The sequence below is a fragment of the Tenrec ecaudatus genome, chromosome 2 (genome assembly GCF_050624435.1).
Source record: "Tenrec ecaudatus isolate mTenEca1 chromosome 2, mTenEca1.hap1, whole genome shotgun sequence".
In the NCBI taxonomy this organism is placed as follows: domain Eukaryota; kingdom Metazoa; phylum Chordata; class Mammalia; order Afrosoricida; family Tenrecidae; genus Tenrec; species Tenrec ecaudatus.
Genome location: NC_134531.1, coordinates 200,320,160 through 200,335,848, shown reverse-complemented (window position 1 = coordinate 200,335,848; position 15,689 = coordinate 200,320,160). Strand labels below are relative to the sequence as shown.

Below are 15,689 nucleotides of genomic sequence, written 5' to 3'. Positions count from 1 at the left end.
CTTTGTTGCTGACTTCCATTCTGTTTCATCACTGTTTTGTCAGTTTTCAATGATCTACTGTAGCATATGAAGAAATGAACACTGCTATAAATATGTTCTTTTCAACATAAATAGAAATTTATATTGTATTTATATCTCGATTAGAATTTGTAGTTTGTTTTTAAACATTTCAAGTGTTCAGTTTAAATAAATAGATAAATAAAATGTTTAAAACATGTAACAGTTTACATTCATGAAGGGATATGATATCCTAGTTGTAAACATCTTCAACTTTAAAGTAGTCTTTTTTCTCCATTTTTAATATATTTTTCTATGTTTGATACAGTCAGATCCAGAAATATTTGACTCTTATCACATGTAGGAAAATCCATGGAGAAGTTCAACCCTATTTTGTAGACCATTAAGAACCTGAGCAATTTGATGGAAGTGAGTTGATAGTTGTGAGCACTGGTAGTGTAGTGGTTATTCATTAGCTTGTGATTTGCACGGTTGGTAGTTCAAAACCATGAGCAAGTCCACAGAAGAATGACTGAGCTTTCTACTCCCATAAGCAGTTTCAGTTTTGAAGATCCACTGGGTTCTCTTGAAGAGAGAGGGTTATCTCTGAGTCAGCATTGACTCAATGACAGTAAGAGTGAAGAGTTTAAGGATTTTCAGTACTTCACCAGCAAGTTTCAAAAGAATGCCTTAATTCTATTCAATAAATTATTAGCTACACTTAAAAATTAGAGGGGAAAGGAAAAAGAGGAAGAACCATGACAAAATGGATTGACACCATGGCTGAAAAAGAAGTTCATCATTAGCAATTCTGAGCTGGAAAAGGACTGGGAGGGGTCCACTGTTGTACCTGGGGTGCATGATAAGTCAGAACACAGTGGACAGTAGCCAACAATAATGACACTTTGACAAGTTAACATTTCCATTGTAATTATTAGAAAAGAATTAATTATATAAACTTATTTAGGAAAAAATATTTTTGAATACAATGTTATCAATCATAAACTAAAGTGTTACTCTAACATCAGGTGGCCACCTTAACTAAGGACAGCAGCCGCCACTTCTGATTACAAGGCTTATTCCGCCCATCTTCCCACCCAATTAAGTGACATCAAATTGCCTAAGCCGGTGCCCAGCCCACTTGAATTATCCACTCCAACCAGAAAGATGTGAGGGATTTATCACATCCAAAAAAAATTATTAATGGCCCAAAGCCTTAAATACCCGAGATCATCCTTTGTTCTCTCTCTTGCCTCTCTTGCTTCTGGCCTTTGGTCCTCTCCACCACCCCATGCCTGGCTTCCCCAGCTCTGACTCTTCTTGCTGTTCCTTTCTCTGCCAATTCAGCAGCCGAAGCTGAGACTATGGCACCAGAGGCAATTAAGCTGTTTAACTTTCTTCATAGTGGTTCTCATGGTCTTTATACCTTTTGAGTTTGCTAATTCTCTGGCTTTAGACAAAGGGCCATCCTTTATCTGGCTATCCTAAACTCCTTTGATTTCCTGTTCCCTACATCTTCACCTTCCTCAGTAAATCTATTAAAGGTCTCATTCTGTCTCTTGTCTCTGCAAACCTTACAGTACAAATTGAATATACTTGTGTAAAAGTTATAGTATATATTACCAAAAAACAAAAATGCCCCCTTCATTACATCCAAAAGGAATGAGTACATCTGTGAACATTGTCGCAGGCTACACTAAAAATGAAAATTGAAGACTCTCCTCAAATTAGTACATCAATTCAATGTAATTCTCATTGCAATCCCAGTCATAATAAACTAGATGGAAGTAAGTTTGGTTTGGCGTTTGACAATACTATGAGATTATGTTTTAGTGTGTAAATTTACAATTTGACAAGAATTTGCTTAGCATTGCAAAAGAATATGACAAAAAACAGTTAAAATTAATACTATAATTCTATGAAATAACAAGATTATCATAAAACCACAATATTTAAAAGATTGTTACCCTGTTCCTACTATAATCCAATGGAACAAAGTAGATAATCCAGAAAAGACTCATTATTGAAAATTAATTTCATTACAAAGGTTATCCTGCAGAACAGAAAAAAAATGATAAAATTTTAAATGAGAGTTGCTGGATCAATTGAATATCCATGTATTAAAATTAGATATGAAAACATGGGGAAACGTGCTTAATTAGATAACCTTAAGAAGATACTTTCCAATAGAGGAATACTAGAAAGAAACCCCAAGAACTATTAGAATCAACTTTGCTGAAACTCTGGATTTGCAAAAAGTTTACAGCAATCTAAAAATGGATAAATCAAGAAAGGATAAAGCAATAGTAGCAGAGGAGTTACCACAGAAATTGGCAGACTAGTGAGCTTTAAATTTAGGATCGTCCAATGATTAAATCATTAAACCAGTGGGGAAAATACACTGGTGTAATTATTTAAAGCCATCTGAGGGTACTATCAGTCTTTAAAGGATTTTAATAGACCATGCTAAGGAACAATTCCAGCACAACATTGTGCAACAAAGACTTGCACAGATGAAGCAAAACGCATACGCCCAACATTTTGTATTCAAGCCAGTCTTTCTTGCACTCTCACACTAACAAGACACCCAAAAGTGCAACACATACCCTGCTGGCTCTTGCTCAGTTTGCCGCAATACTTCCTTTAATATTCTATAACATTATTTTACAGACATTCCCGAAATTATTTTAGCATGGCATGGTCTCTCAAAAATTTTTAATGATATATAGTGCTGGAAAAAAATGATTGAAGATATATATATATTTGGCAACTTTTTATGACATAGATGTATACATATATGCCAATAGTATATAGGATATATATCATAAATATAGTTCTGCAAAAGTAGGAAGTAAACATGTATGGTAGTTACACAATCAGTTGTCAGTTGGGGACTTAAGAGGATTAAGAGTGAAGGGGTGGAACTAGTCTGTCAAAAGGATCATAACCAATGAGGCTCTGTGTGGGCATGACTTTCTCCTGAGAATTCTGGGTACTCCTGTATTTCCTCCTTGGAAGCAAGAGGCACTCCTCTGGCTGCTCACTCCCTTGGAGACTCTCTATGGACAAGACTTATGGCACTACGCTAATAGAACCTGTGCCCTGGGAACTGAAGAGACCACATGGAGACCCTTGCCAGCACTGAGAAGCTTATGACACCACAAAATACGCAAGATTTCCAACCCACTGGCCTGTGATCTTCCTGCATTTGGAATCAATGCATGTGTTTTGTGAGTCTGAAGAGGACTTTACAGATTGGTATCAGTCATTTTGGCTAGCATTCGACTTATGGACTTGATCTGGCCTGAGCTGGGATGTTTTCTCAACATTTAATTGCTCTTGTATATAAACACATATGATTCATATACTTGTATGAATCTCCCTGTATTTGTTTCTCTAGTCTACCCAGACTAGCATAATATGTATTATATAAATGCATAACTCTATGTAATTATATACAACAAAACCAGGGAATAAATAGATACACATACATGTCATATACATACAAACACATATTTATATATTGTATATTTGTATATTGATAAATACAATATGTAATATAAATAAATATATATTTCAACCAAAGTGAAAAATATATTCAGTGTTTCTCAATCAGAAAGAATTCAAGAAAAAAAACCTTGAATTCTAATATTAAGGGGTTATTTGTGCAAAATATTAAAGAACTCAAGTAACATCTAGGAAGGATGTAAAGAATATAATAAATCAATAAGTCAATTTTTAATAATATCAGGAGGTAGCATATGATCTAAAACTTATGGAATTGTAGTGAGAAGCACAAATGACACTGAAGACATTCACACACACACACACACACACACACACACACACACACACACATTAGACTCAGGGAGTTGATGAAATAGCAACTGAAATATTTCCAAAAAATGGATGCAGCAATACTCCATTTGTTTATGCCAAAAAAAATTTAAGAGAGGTTCTTGGTCAACCAACTGGATGTTTACGATAATTCAAAAGTAAATGATACAATTTAATGTGGATATTATTAAAAATATTAATATCAAATGCAAGCAAAGTTTCCCAAATATTCAAACATTATTACAGCATTACATCAAAGGATATCATTGCTAATGCTTGCATCTTGGCCAAAATCAGAGAACACCAACTATGATTACCTCTATTTTATTGACTATGCAATGGCATTTGATTTTGTGGGACAGAAATAATGCAAATAAATAAGCAAAGCAACAAGAATAGCATCACACCTTTTGGGCTTGCACTTAATTTTAGCCCCAAATCCAAGAACAGTTAGTTCTATGACATGGCCCTGCTTTATGCTCACCCTCATGAAGAGACTGAACATATGGGTGCTTCAGACAATGTGGTGAAGAAACCAGTTGGTGCCCGTTTCTCAGAAAGAAAAGCATCTAGAATCTTAAAATCTTGTTTCCAAACAAAGAGCCACTGAAGTGAGATATCTACGTAATCCACATGAAAGAAGCAAGTAGCCTGTGCGATCAAGGCATTGTAAATAACATAATCCACATCTAATGGAGGGAATGGAGCTGCAATTGTGGACACCTCATTTGCAGAAGGCTATGGATAATGGTGGAAGGCCAGAATCCATTTGTAGGGACCACATATGGATTAAGCCTCTGTTGAATCCACTTTGATTATAGTTACGGGAGGTTAATAGCCCTGTTATCAGATAGAGAAAATTGTCAAGTTGATTATGTCACATGTGGTTAGATCAAAATATAATAACTTATCATTTGATCTTCCTTTCGACAAATTTTAATGCTGCATTAGTTGAAAGAAGAAGAAGAATACTTGGATTAAGTTGCAGGTTCATCTGCTCAGAGCAGAGCCTGAGGATGTGAATATCCAAATACGCTTGCTACCTGGAAAAATACAATGGAAAGTGGATTGTTGCAGATACAGTTACATTAAGATTTAGCAGCTTATCACCTGATCTCCCTTATGAGTCCTTTAACTATCTTTTCGTTTTTAATATTTTAGATGTTTTATTGATGATTTATGTTTTATTTTATTATTATTGTTGCTTTCTTATATTTGCTTTTTAATGATTTTCAGTATATAAAAATCAGGAATACATAAGGCTATAGAGACAGGAAATAACTGTGAGTGCAAGAATGAAGAAATTACAATAAAACTGATATTTTGTAATCCTTCTCCATGTGATCAAACTAGTGAATTGTATGATATGTGAATTGTATACCCATAAAACTGTGGAAAAACTGAAGAAAAAAAAGAGTGTATATGCCCAGAAAATTGTTGAAAAAACTTATGTGATACATAGGTTTCACATATGTTAAAGACATTTTTTTCTTTTAACAAAAGTCATGTCTGACTTCAATATCCAAATTCTCCATTATTGTTGAAATATTTGCAGAAGAGATAAAACAAAAGAAAAGTTAAGGGTGACAGGAAAATCAGGACTAGTTAAGATTCAGCCATCAGAACCTCCTGCTGCCAGACCAGAAAATTTGGAGGTAAGGTGAAGGAAACTGGGAGGTGGAGTCCTGAAATTAGAATTAGGGTACTAAGGTCTGTCCTGAACCCTTTGTTTGTGTGCGACTTCCACTCACAAAGCGAACCAAGAATGTTCTAAGTATCTCTAGGTTCTGTGAGTTGGGCTCGTGGACTCCAGCCTAAAAGCTCCTCCCGCCTTTCATCAGGTGTCGCAATTCCTCGGGCCGACACCACAAAGGGTACATACGTCCAAGCCTGAGGAGTACCCCATGCCAGAGTTTCCCATGCTGTTAGCTTCCTTGAGCTTGCAATAGTTAACCTAAATAGAGCCATTTTATATAAAGCAATCATTCTGCACCAGTCCTAAAGTGCAACCTCGGGCCTTAGAGCATTAAAAAAAAAAATCCAAATAGCCCCTTGTTCCTAAAACCAGCAAAAGACTATCCTGTACCAGGAAATTGTGCAGCCGCAAAGTCTCTTTGCTCAGTGGTGCTGCTTAACTACAAGTTCTGCTTGCTTGCACAGCTTGCTTGCACGACTCAGCAGTTAAATGAAACCTTATAAAAACCCAAGTCTGTAAGCAAGAGGGACCGGCGAGTTATTTTTCCTTTCGGGCTCCTGGTCCCTGCTCAGGTTCTTCTTATTAATATTTTGTCAATAAACTTTTCTATTTCTTTCAATCTCACGTCTCAGTTGTTCTTCTCCAGCTCATGGACAACAAGGTCATAGGCTAGGGAGTGGGGGTTAACAGGTAGCCATAATTTGGAGTAGAATAAAAAGTAGAATTTTACCTGAGGCAGATCGTGATGTTGTAAGGTCTCTCTCTCTGGGCTAAATTCCAATCTCAGTCTTTGGCTTCACATGTGAAAGAATTCACGCCGAATGCGGGCTCATGATCCAAGTGAATTTGACGAGAATTAAAAGAAGCATCAGGTTTTACGCGGCACCCATAGGATTCCCTTTGACCATGCGGCCTGGCAGAGACTGCTCAAGGTCACGCAAGGATCTCTCTCCCAAGTGTTCCTCCGAAACAGACCAGACAAGTCAAGACAAGACAAGGCAAGCCCCTCTCCCTCTAGGTTCCTGCCTTTTCAAGGATTCCCGGGGGAGGCGTGGTGAACAACCCCAGGTGGATCCCATTGGCTGAATTGCAATCACCTGGCCCAGGTGGGCTGCTCCAGGTGTAACGCCCATCCATGCCCACCAGCGGGAAAATCCAGCTTTGTCCTATGCTGGCTCTCCTGGGTATGCATCAATGGACTTCCCATCCCTGATGCTAGTTACCTAACAGTGTGGGAGAAAATAGGTTGATAGTTAGAGTCCAGGGGGAAAATTCAGTTCCACTTGGCCAAGAAGGAAACAACCCCCCTAGATCTTCCCCTCTGGGAGTCACCATGACAGCCCTCAGATCTGAGCACCTCACAAGCATAATATAAAAAAGAGTGAGAAAATATATTATTGGTAAAAACTCAAACCCCAGGCTTGTTGCTCAGCTATAAGGAGAACATAGAAGGAGTCCCTTAACATAAATCTGCCTGAAAAGAAGTCCACATTAAGGAATGCCAGAATTTAGCTTCAGGGCCTGGAGGCATTTTGCATAACAAAAACACACTGAAGCAAGTCTAAACTTCGAACAGAACACAGAGCAAGAGCCCAGAGCCAGAGAGACAATTTAATTTGATTTCATTCTAGCTGGCCAGGGAGAAAAAAAATAATTAAATCCTCTGATCCAGCAGTCTGCAGGACAATAAGCTCAGCTTCCCTCTCAGTGATTCTATACACAGATATGGAGGTCTTGACTGTCCTGGGGCCCTACATGGGGCTGTGGGAACACCCTTTTCCCCCTGCTCTATATATAGTTCTACATACAGCACAAGGCAGGTATACCAGTGAATTCCAGCACTCAATACTGCAGTGCAAACTGATACCTGGTCACTGGTACAATCTTGTCTTTGAGAGTAATCCCACCCTGCATCTGTGGAACTGTAAGATTTCCCTCTCCCGGGTTACACCTCGGTCCTTGGCTCCGCATGAGAAAGATTTCACGCCGAATCCTGGCTCAAGATCCAAGTGAATTTAATGAGAGTTAGAAGAAGTTTCATGTTTTACACGGCACCCATAGGATTCCTCCAGACCATGAAGCCTGGCAGACACTGCTCGGTGTCACGCAAAGATCTCTCTCCCAAATTCTCCTCCAAAGTTCTATCTCAAGTTATTTCTCAAGTGCTCTACCCAGTTCCTCCAGTTCTTCCTCTCTCCCCCTGGCTCCTGCCTTTTCAAGGTTCCAGAGGGAGGCATGGTGAACGACCCCAGGTTGATCCCACTGGCTGAATTGCAATCACCTGGCCTGATCCAGGTTTAATGCCCATCCATGCCCACCTGCGGGAAATCCGAGGTTTTTTGTTCTATGCTTGGCTCTCCTGGGCATGCGTCAATGGATATCCCATCCCTGCCTATCTGCCTATCAGAACCTTACATCAAGAAGGCACACCACCGCACAAAACTGAGGAAGAAATGAAAATCCTATAGCCTCATGGACAGATAATCAAGTCTCAGGTATCTCCTACATTACCACAATATTTTTCTTTCTTCATTCACTCACAATTCTACAGACGGTTACAATAGGCTCAGGTTTTTGTTTGTTTATTTTATCTCTTTCTTCGTTTTCCCTCCTTTTCCTGCTCTCTCCCTGTCTTTCGTATCATACACCACTACTGCCTTCCAGATCACTACCCACTGCCTAGGGCAAATTAACCCAAATAAGAGGTAGAACTCCAGCCTGCTATTTGTGGGAGTGCTGCCCACAACATGAAGCAGCTGTGAAAGCCATTTACCTTGAGCCATGCTGCTGAGGAAACCTCAGTCTTACCTCTAAGGTAATATCGCCAACAAGAGCAATTCTGCCCGGCACTACTGGGTCAGTGCAATAAAAGGGCACACCAACTTGCCATCATCGGGCAGGGTTTAAACCCCTCTGGCCACACATTCAGGCAATCAGGGATCAACTATCTCTTTATTCTATATTTCTTCTTTCTCTCTTTATTTTCTTCCTTCCCTCTTTACTATCACAGCCAAACTTAGTGAGCACAGTCGATTTTCTTTCTTTCTTTCTTTCTTTCTTTCTTTCTTTCTTTCTTTCTTTCTTTCTTTCTTTCTTTCTTTCTTTCTTTCTTTCTTTCTTTCTTTCTTTCTTTCTTTCTTTCTTTCTTCTATATTTCTTATATTTCTTCTCTCTGCTTTTATGATTTTCTCCCTCTATTTCTTTCCACAGGCCTCTGCTGGTTTTCAGACCCCTACCTTCTGCCTAAGTAAACTCTGCCCACCTAGTGGGGAGAGAAACATACTGCTGCCTATGACAGTAAAGCACACATCATGAGATAGTGTTACATATAACACGACATGGGTTCAATTATCCCTTTATCTGTTTTTTTTTTTAAATTGCCACTCAGACTGCACTTTCCCGTCGCCCCGCCCAGAGGCGGGGAGAACAATCATCAATGGCAAGCGGCCTCTGCACAAGGCGGCGCCCGGAGCCGGCTTCACGCTCAGGGGAGAGTGCTGCGCCTCCTCCTCGTGGGTTTCGGTGCTCTACACGCTCAGAGGAACTTCTCTAGTCGCCGACTATAGAAATGATCCCTGAAAGTATAGTCTTTATCTGTTTTTTTTTTTTTTTAATTTTCTCTCCTTCACTTTCTTTTCTTCTTCATTTTTTCTTTTTCTTCTTTTTTGTTCTTCTTTCACTTTTTCTTCTTTTCTCCTCCATGTGTGACTTATCTCTTTCCTATCACAGTCTCAGCAGATAAAGTTCTCTTTTTTTGCTGTTTTCTCTTTTTTCATTGCTTTCACTTTTGTTTAGTCTTTGTATTTTGTGTGTGTTGTGTGTGTGCGTGGATATTAGTTTGCTTGCCATTGTTGCTCCTGTGTTTGTTTTCTTCTCCTTTTCCTCTCTTTCCTTTCACAAGCCACTCAAAGAGTTCATGCCACTCTCCTCCATCTAGAACAGCTCTTAAGACCCAATTTTGGGAGCTCCAGCCTGCATTTGTTGACTTTAAATGCTGCTGAGGAAATCATGCCAGTCCTCCTCAAACACTAAGCAGCAGGTATTCTCCCCTTCAAACATTGGGGGAGAAACCCAGCCTAGATTCTGGGTCATTTAAGTTACTGGGAGAATATACTGCCCACCACTGGCTGGGCTCCACGTTGCTGTGGGAACATTCACCCAAACTGCAAGGTGATCACTCTGAGAAAGTTAATTCCCCCAGTCCGCTACATTGCTCTACACCAAGGAGGGTAAACCCACACGTCCTCCTTGGCACTTCAGTTGCAGAGGGAAAGCCACACGAAGTGCTCCAAGCATCCTGAGGCATAATTAGAGATCAACCAATGAAACGACATCCTCATAGGCCCACAAAATCCCAACCAGTGTCACATGAGAGGACTATCCAGCTCATATTCCAAATAATGGAATACTGGGAGGCTAGGGTAAGATTGAAACAGAAGCAAGATAAATCGGTAGCCTGACCCCTGAATACAGCTACAAGCAGGTTGTTCGTATAAGCACACATATGAGTCCTGCAAGAGAATTCCCAGTGTTTTTGACTCTGGAAGATGGCTCCAGGATCCTCTAATACAGCGCAAACAGATCCAGCCCTAAAAGCTTCAAGTAAAAAGCTGGAGAAACAGAAGACAATTCTGGAAGAAGTCATGAATCTAACAACGTGCATAGAAGAAACAGATATTGACCTGCCACAGAAAGAAATTTTCAGAGTGCTGCTTGGAGTCATACAGGATAGGAAGAAAGCAATATAGGAAAAGGTAGAAATGATTAATGAGATAAAGGCAACACACTATTTGACAGACTACGCCAATAGACTTGGGGAAACAGAGAATCACAAAACTGACCTACAAGATAATCAAACAGACCTCAGCAAACCGGAAAAGCAGTCAGATAAGGCAATCAGAGAAGCTGCAGAAAACTTGAGAGCCATGTCTGATGCTATGAAGCAGAACAATATTAGAATAATTGGATTACTGCAACAAGACACAAAGAAGAAGTCAACAGTGAAAATAGCAAGATAATTCATAGAGGAAAACTTCCCCAGCTTATAAAACGAAAATCAAGCACCATTCCGGTGGTAGAAAGTACACCAACTAGACTGAATCCCAAGAAATCACCAAGACAAATAGTAGTCAAATTATCCAACTATGAGGAAAAGAAGATCATAAAATCAGCTAGGGAAAAACAAAGAGTCACATATAAAATTACTCCAATAAGAGTATGTTCAGACCTATCAGCAGACACGATGAAGAAGAGACGGGAATGGAGTAATATTTCAAAAAATTTGAAAAAACAACACAAACCCAATAATTCTTTATCTGGCCAAGTTATCTATTACGATAGATAGAGAAGTAAGCGTCTACCAAGACAAGGAAAAACTCGGTGAATACATAAAAAGAAACCCAGCCCTACAAAAGATCATTATCAATCCAGTATGGGCAGAAGATCAACACTGACCAAGGGCAAATAAGTGACCATCACATAGAACAACTCCACCCATAGGACAATAAAAAGAAAACAGCCTCCAGGATAGCACTGGCTCAACAGTGGAAAGAAGGCAAAAATAGATCACACACGCAACACAAGCATATATGATAAGTAGGTAGGAAAATATCCAATATAAAAGAACAAGATAACATCACAGAGTCCACAGATGGATGTAATAATACTGAATAGCAATGGCCTGAACTCAGACATTAAAGGCAGATGGTAACAGACGGGCTCAGAAAACATAACCCATCAATGCTCCCTCCAGGAGGCACATCTCAAGCTAGCAGAGAAAAACAGGTTGAGAATTAAAGGCTGGAGATCAATATACCAATCAAATGGCTATGCAAAAAATATCAGGGGTAGTGATCTTAATATCTGACAAAATTGACCTCGAGTTAGAGGCCATAACAAGAGACAAGGAAGGACACTATGTAATGCTCAAGAGATCAGTAGAAAAAGAACCAGTGATCACAATAAAAATATACGTGTCCAATGAGAGACCCGTGAAATTTGTAAATCACACACTTAAATAAAAGAAAAAAAGTAACCTCAAGCTCAACAATTATAGTTGGTGACTTTAAGATACCTCACTCTGAAAAAGAGAGTTCACTGGGACTTAAACTCAACAAGGAGGCTATAGATCTAAACAGCATGTTTTTTTCAGAGCTTTACACCTACAGGAAAAAAATTTCACATTCTTTTCAAGTTCAAATGGTACATATTCAAAAGCAGAACACATGCTGGGAACAGTTGAAGTTGAGTAAATTCAAGCACATAGAAAATACACAGACATCTCTGTTCAATTACTGTGCCATAAGGCTGGAAATTAACAGAAGGATTTTGAAGAAAACAAGGGCAAACAACTGGAGCGTGAACAATTCTCTGTTATAAAAGGAGTGAGTTTTGCCCCAGATCAGACATAAAGCAGGAAGTTTCTAGAAACCAATAAGAACGAAAATACAATGTACCAAAACTTTTCGGATACAGCAAAGGCCTTTATCAGAGGAAGCCTGAGAGCAATAAATGCACACATGAAAAAAAGAACACAGACTCGTGGATGATAAACTGGCACCTAACTTACACCAATTTTAGCATAGTTGAACAATCCTACTAATATCAAGAGCATAGATATAATAAAAATCAGAACTGAGATACAGGAAATGTATGGAAAAAAATCAATGCAGCTAAAAGTTGGTTCTTAGAAAGAATTAACAGAGGTGATAGACCCACTGCCAACCTAACCAAAGAAAGGAAGGAACAAACGACTATTGCAAGGATGAGGGATGAAACAGGGGATATTACAACAGACGCTAATAAAATCAAAAGGATAATTATAATACTATGAAGGCCTATACTCTAATGAATTCAACAACTTGGAAGACATGGACAAAGATTTGGAAACACAATACCTCCCTAGACTATCCCAGATGGTTGTCAAGAACCTCAACATACCCATAGCAATGGAAGAAATAGACACGATTATTACAGGATTACCAATCAAAAAATCTCCCCGGACGAGATGGCTTCACAGAAGAATTCTATCAAGCATTCAGGATAGAACAGACATCAATTTTACACACTCTTCCACAACATAGAGAAACACAGAAAACTCCAAAACTCTTTCTATGAAGCTAGTATAATGCTGATACCTAAAGCTGGCAAAGATCCCACAAGAATTGTGAACAACAGAACAATATCCCTAGTAAACACCAATGCAAAAATTCTTAACAAAATACTGGCCAAAGAATACAAAAGCATATAAATTCACCATGACCAAGAGGAATTCATCCCAGGGATGGTTCAACGTACGAAGGACCATCAGTATTATTTGCCACATTGGCAAGAGAAATGATAAGAACCACATGATAAGATCGATGGATGCAGAAAAAGCATTCGACAACATCCAACATGTATTCTTGTTTAAGACATTAAAGAAGACAGGGATAGAAGGAAAATTCCTCAAATATACAAAATATACAATATATTTCAAAAACCAGTTCCACTGAAATTGGGGACTAGACGAAGATGTCTGCTGTCACCACTGCTATTTAACATTGTACTGGAGGTCTTAGTTAATAGCATAAGACCAAGAAAATATAGTAAAAGTATTCATTTGGCAACAGAAGAGGCAAAATTATGATTATTCACAATTGATATGATTCTATACATTGAAAATCCCTTAAGTTGAGTGTTTGGAAGCAACAGAGGAATATGGTAGAGTGGCACGATATAAAATCAACAAACGGAAGTCTATCAGACTGCTCTACACATCAGATAAGAGCACATTATTGATAATTAAAAATGTAGTACCCTTTACAATAGCTAAGCACAAATTGAAATATCTATGGATATACCTCACTAAAATATGAAAGATTTATATGAGTAAAATTATAATGCACTACTATATAAAAAACAAGAGTGACCTCAACAAATGGAAGATCAGCCTATGCTCATGGATTGGTAAATTCAATATAGTAAAGATATCAGTTCTGCCCAAAGCACTATATAAGTTCAATGCTATTCTGATACAAATACCACCATCCTTCTTCAAAGAATTGGAAAAACTGAATACCTGCTTCATATGGAGGAGCAAGAAACCCAGATGTAGCAGAGAACTCCTAAAGAAGAAGTACAAAGTGGGAGAGCTTGCGTTACCTGACTGTAGCATGAATTGTACAGCCAACGTAGTCAAAATAGTGTGGTACTGTTATAATGAGAGAATTTGAGATCAACGGAAAAGAGCTGAACACCCAGAAATAAAAACATCAGCATACAGGCAACTGATCTTTGATAAGGGTCCAAAAAATATCAAATGGAAGGAGATGCCCTCTCCAATAAATGGTGCTGCAAAAAGTGGATATCTACCTGCAGAAACTTAAGGAAGACTCCTATCTCACTCCATGCACAAGAATAAACTCAAGGTGGGTCACAGATCTTGAAATAAATCCCAAAACAATTAGGGTCATTAAGAGGGAATTACGTCAAACCTGAGAACCTTGGCACAGGGAATATTTAGGCTATTGGAAATAGGGAAGGAGACAAATGCAGAGGAATCACAAATAGACAAGTGGAATATACTGAAGGTAAGTCACCTGTGTACATGGAAATAATTCAACAAGAGAGTAAAATGACAGCCCAATGGCTGGGAAAACATCTCTAGCAATGACACATCAGACAAAGGCCTTATTACTAAAATCTACCATACTTAGCAAACTTACAAGAAGAGAAAATCTAATTACTCACTGAGAAGGTGGCAAAGGACCTGAACAGAAATTTCACAAGGTCTCAAATCTGAATGACCAATAAACATATGGGAAAATGTTCCTGATCATTAGCCATAAGAGAAATGCAAATTAAAATAACTATGAGATACGGACTAACACCTTCAAAGACAGCCCTATTCAAAACATCAGAAAGCAACAAGTGTTGGAGGGGCTATGGTAAGACAGGAACTTTCATTCACTTCGGGTGGACCTGTAGGTATATACAGCCACTAAAGAATGTGATTTGGCAATTTCTAAAACTGATGGAAATTGAGTGACAATATGACCCAACAATCCCCCTACTGGGCATATACCCAGAAGAGACAAGAAATAAACCAAGGTCAGACATCTGTGCTCCAGGTTTGGTTCATCACAGCACAGTTCACAATTGCAAGGAGATGAAACGACCCAAATTTCCATCAAAAGATGGATGGATTAAAAAACGATGGTACAACTAACTGAGAAACAACAAACTCCACATGGAAGCAGCACAGGCTTTGAAGGGATCAGGCATCAAAGACCAAAAAATAAATAAAATCATAGTATTGTGTATGAGGAGTGGGGACCCAGGGCCCATCTGTGGGAGATGGGACATTCTCTTGCAGAAGGGCTGCGGGGAGTGGACAAGCCATTCAGGGTGTGGTGTAGCAATGATGAAATATAAAAATTTCCTCTAGTTCTTGAATGCTTCCTACCTCCCACAATCATGATCCCATTTCTACCTTACAAATCCAGCTAGGTCAGAGATTGTACACTGGAACAGATAGGAACTGGAAACTTCGGGAATCTAGGACAGATGACCACCTTAGGATCAGTGGTGGGAGTGTCGATACCGGGAGGGTGGAGGGAAGGTGAGGGAGAAAGGGGAACAGATTATGAGGATCTACATATAACATCCTCCCTGTGGGACAGACAGCGGAGAAGTAGCTGAAGGGAGATGCCGGATGTTATAAGATTTGACAATATACTAATAATTTATAAAGTATCAAAGGTTCATGGGAGAGCACATCCTGGCCCATCAGCCCTGGAGGTTGATATCTCTGTTCCAAACAGCCAATGCACAGAGTGCAGCATATAGCCGATCCCATTAGGAGACACGATGTCCTTTGCTGACCCATGATCCTACAGGTGACAACACTCGAGACTCAGTGTCAGCATTGGCTGGTCTGACCCCACCACAGGCAAGGAATACACTAAAGGTGTGCGGCAGAACATCGGCGCAAGGGGTGGTGGTGGGGAGCAAAGCAAGGAGCTCCAGAAGGAGTGCAATGGATAAGCTTTGGGGCCAGAGCGTGGCACCCTATGGGACTTGACTGGAGGACTCTCCTAGAGGTCAAAAATCAGACCTTGATCAATTTATAGGTTTTTCTTTCTTTTTATTTTTTAAAAATTAATTAGTTCTTTTCTTG

The 15,689-nt window shown here is 39.2% G+C and overlaps 1 non-coding gene across 1 annotated transcript; it reads right to left on the bottom strand.

Moving 5' to 3' along the window:
- Positions 1–8,909: 8,909 nt before the first annotated feature.
- Positions 8,910–9,121, bottom strand: LOC142441881 (small nucleolar RNA U3). Its single transcript, XR_012783174.1, has one exon. It is a non-coding gene; the product is annotated as a small nucleolar RNA U3 (small nucleolar RNA).
- Between the last annotated feature and the right edge of the window lie 6,568 nt (positions 9,122–15,689).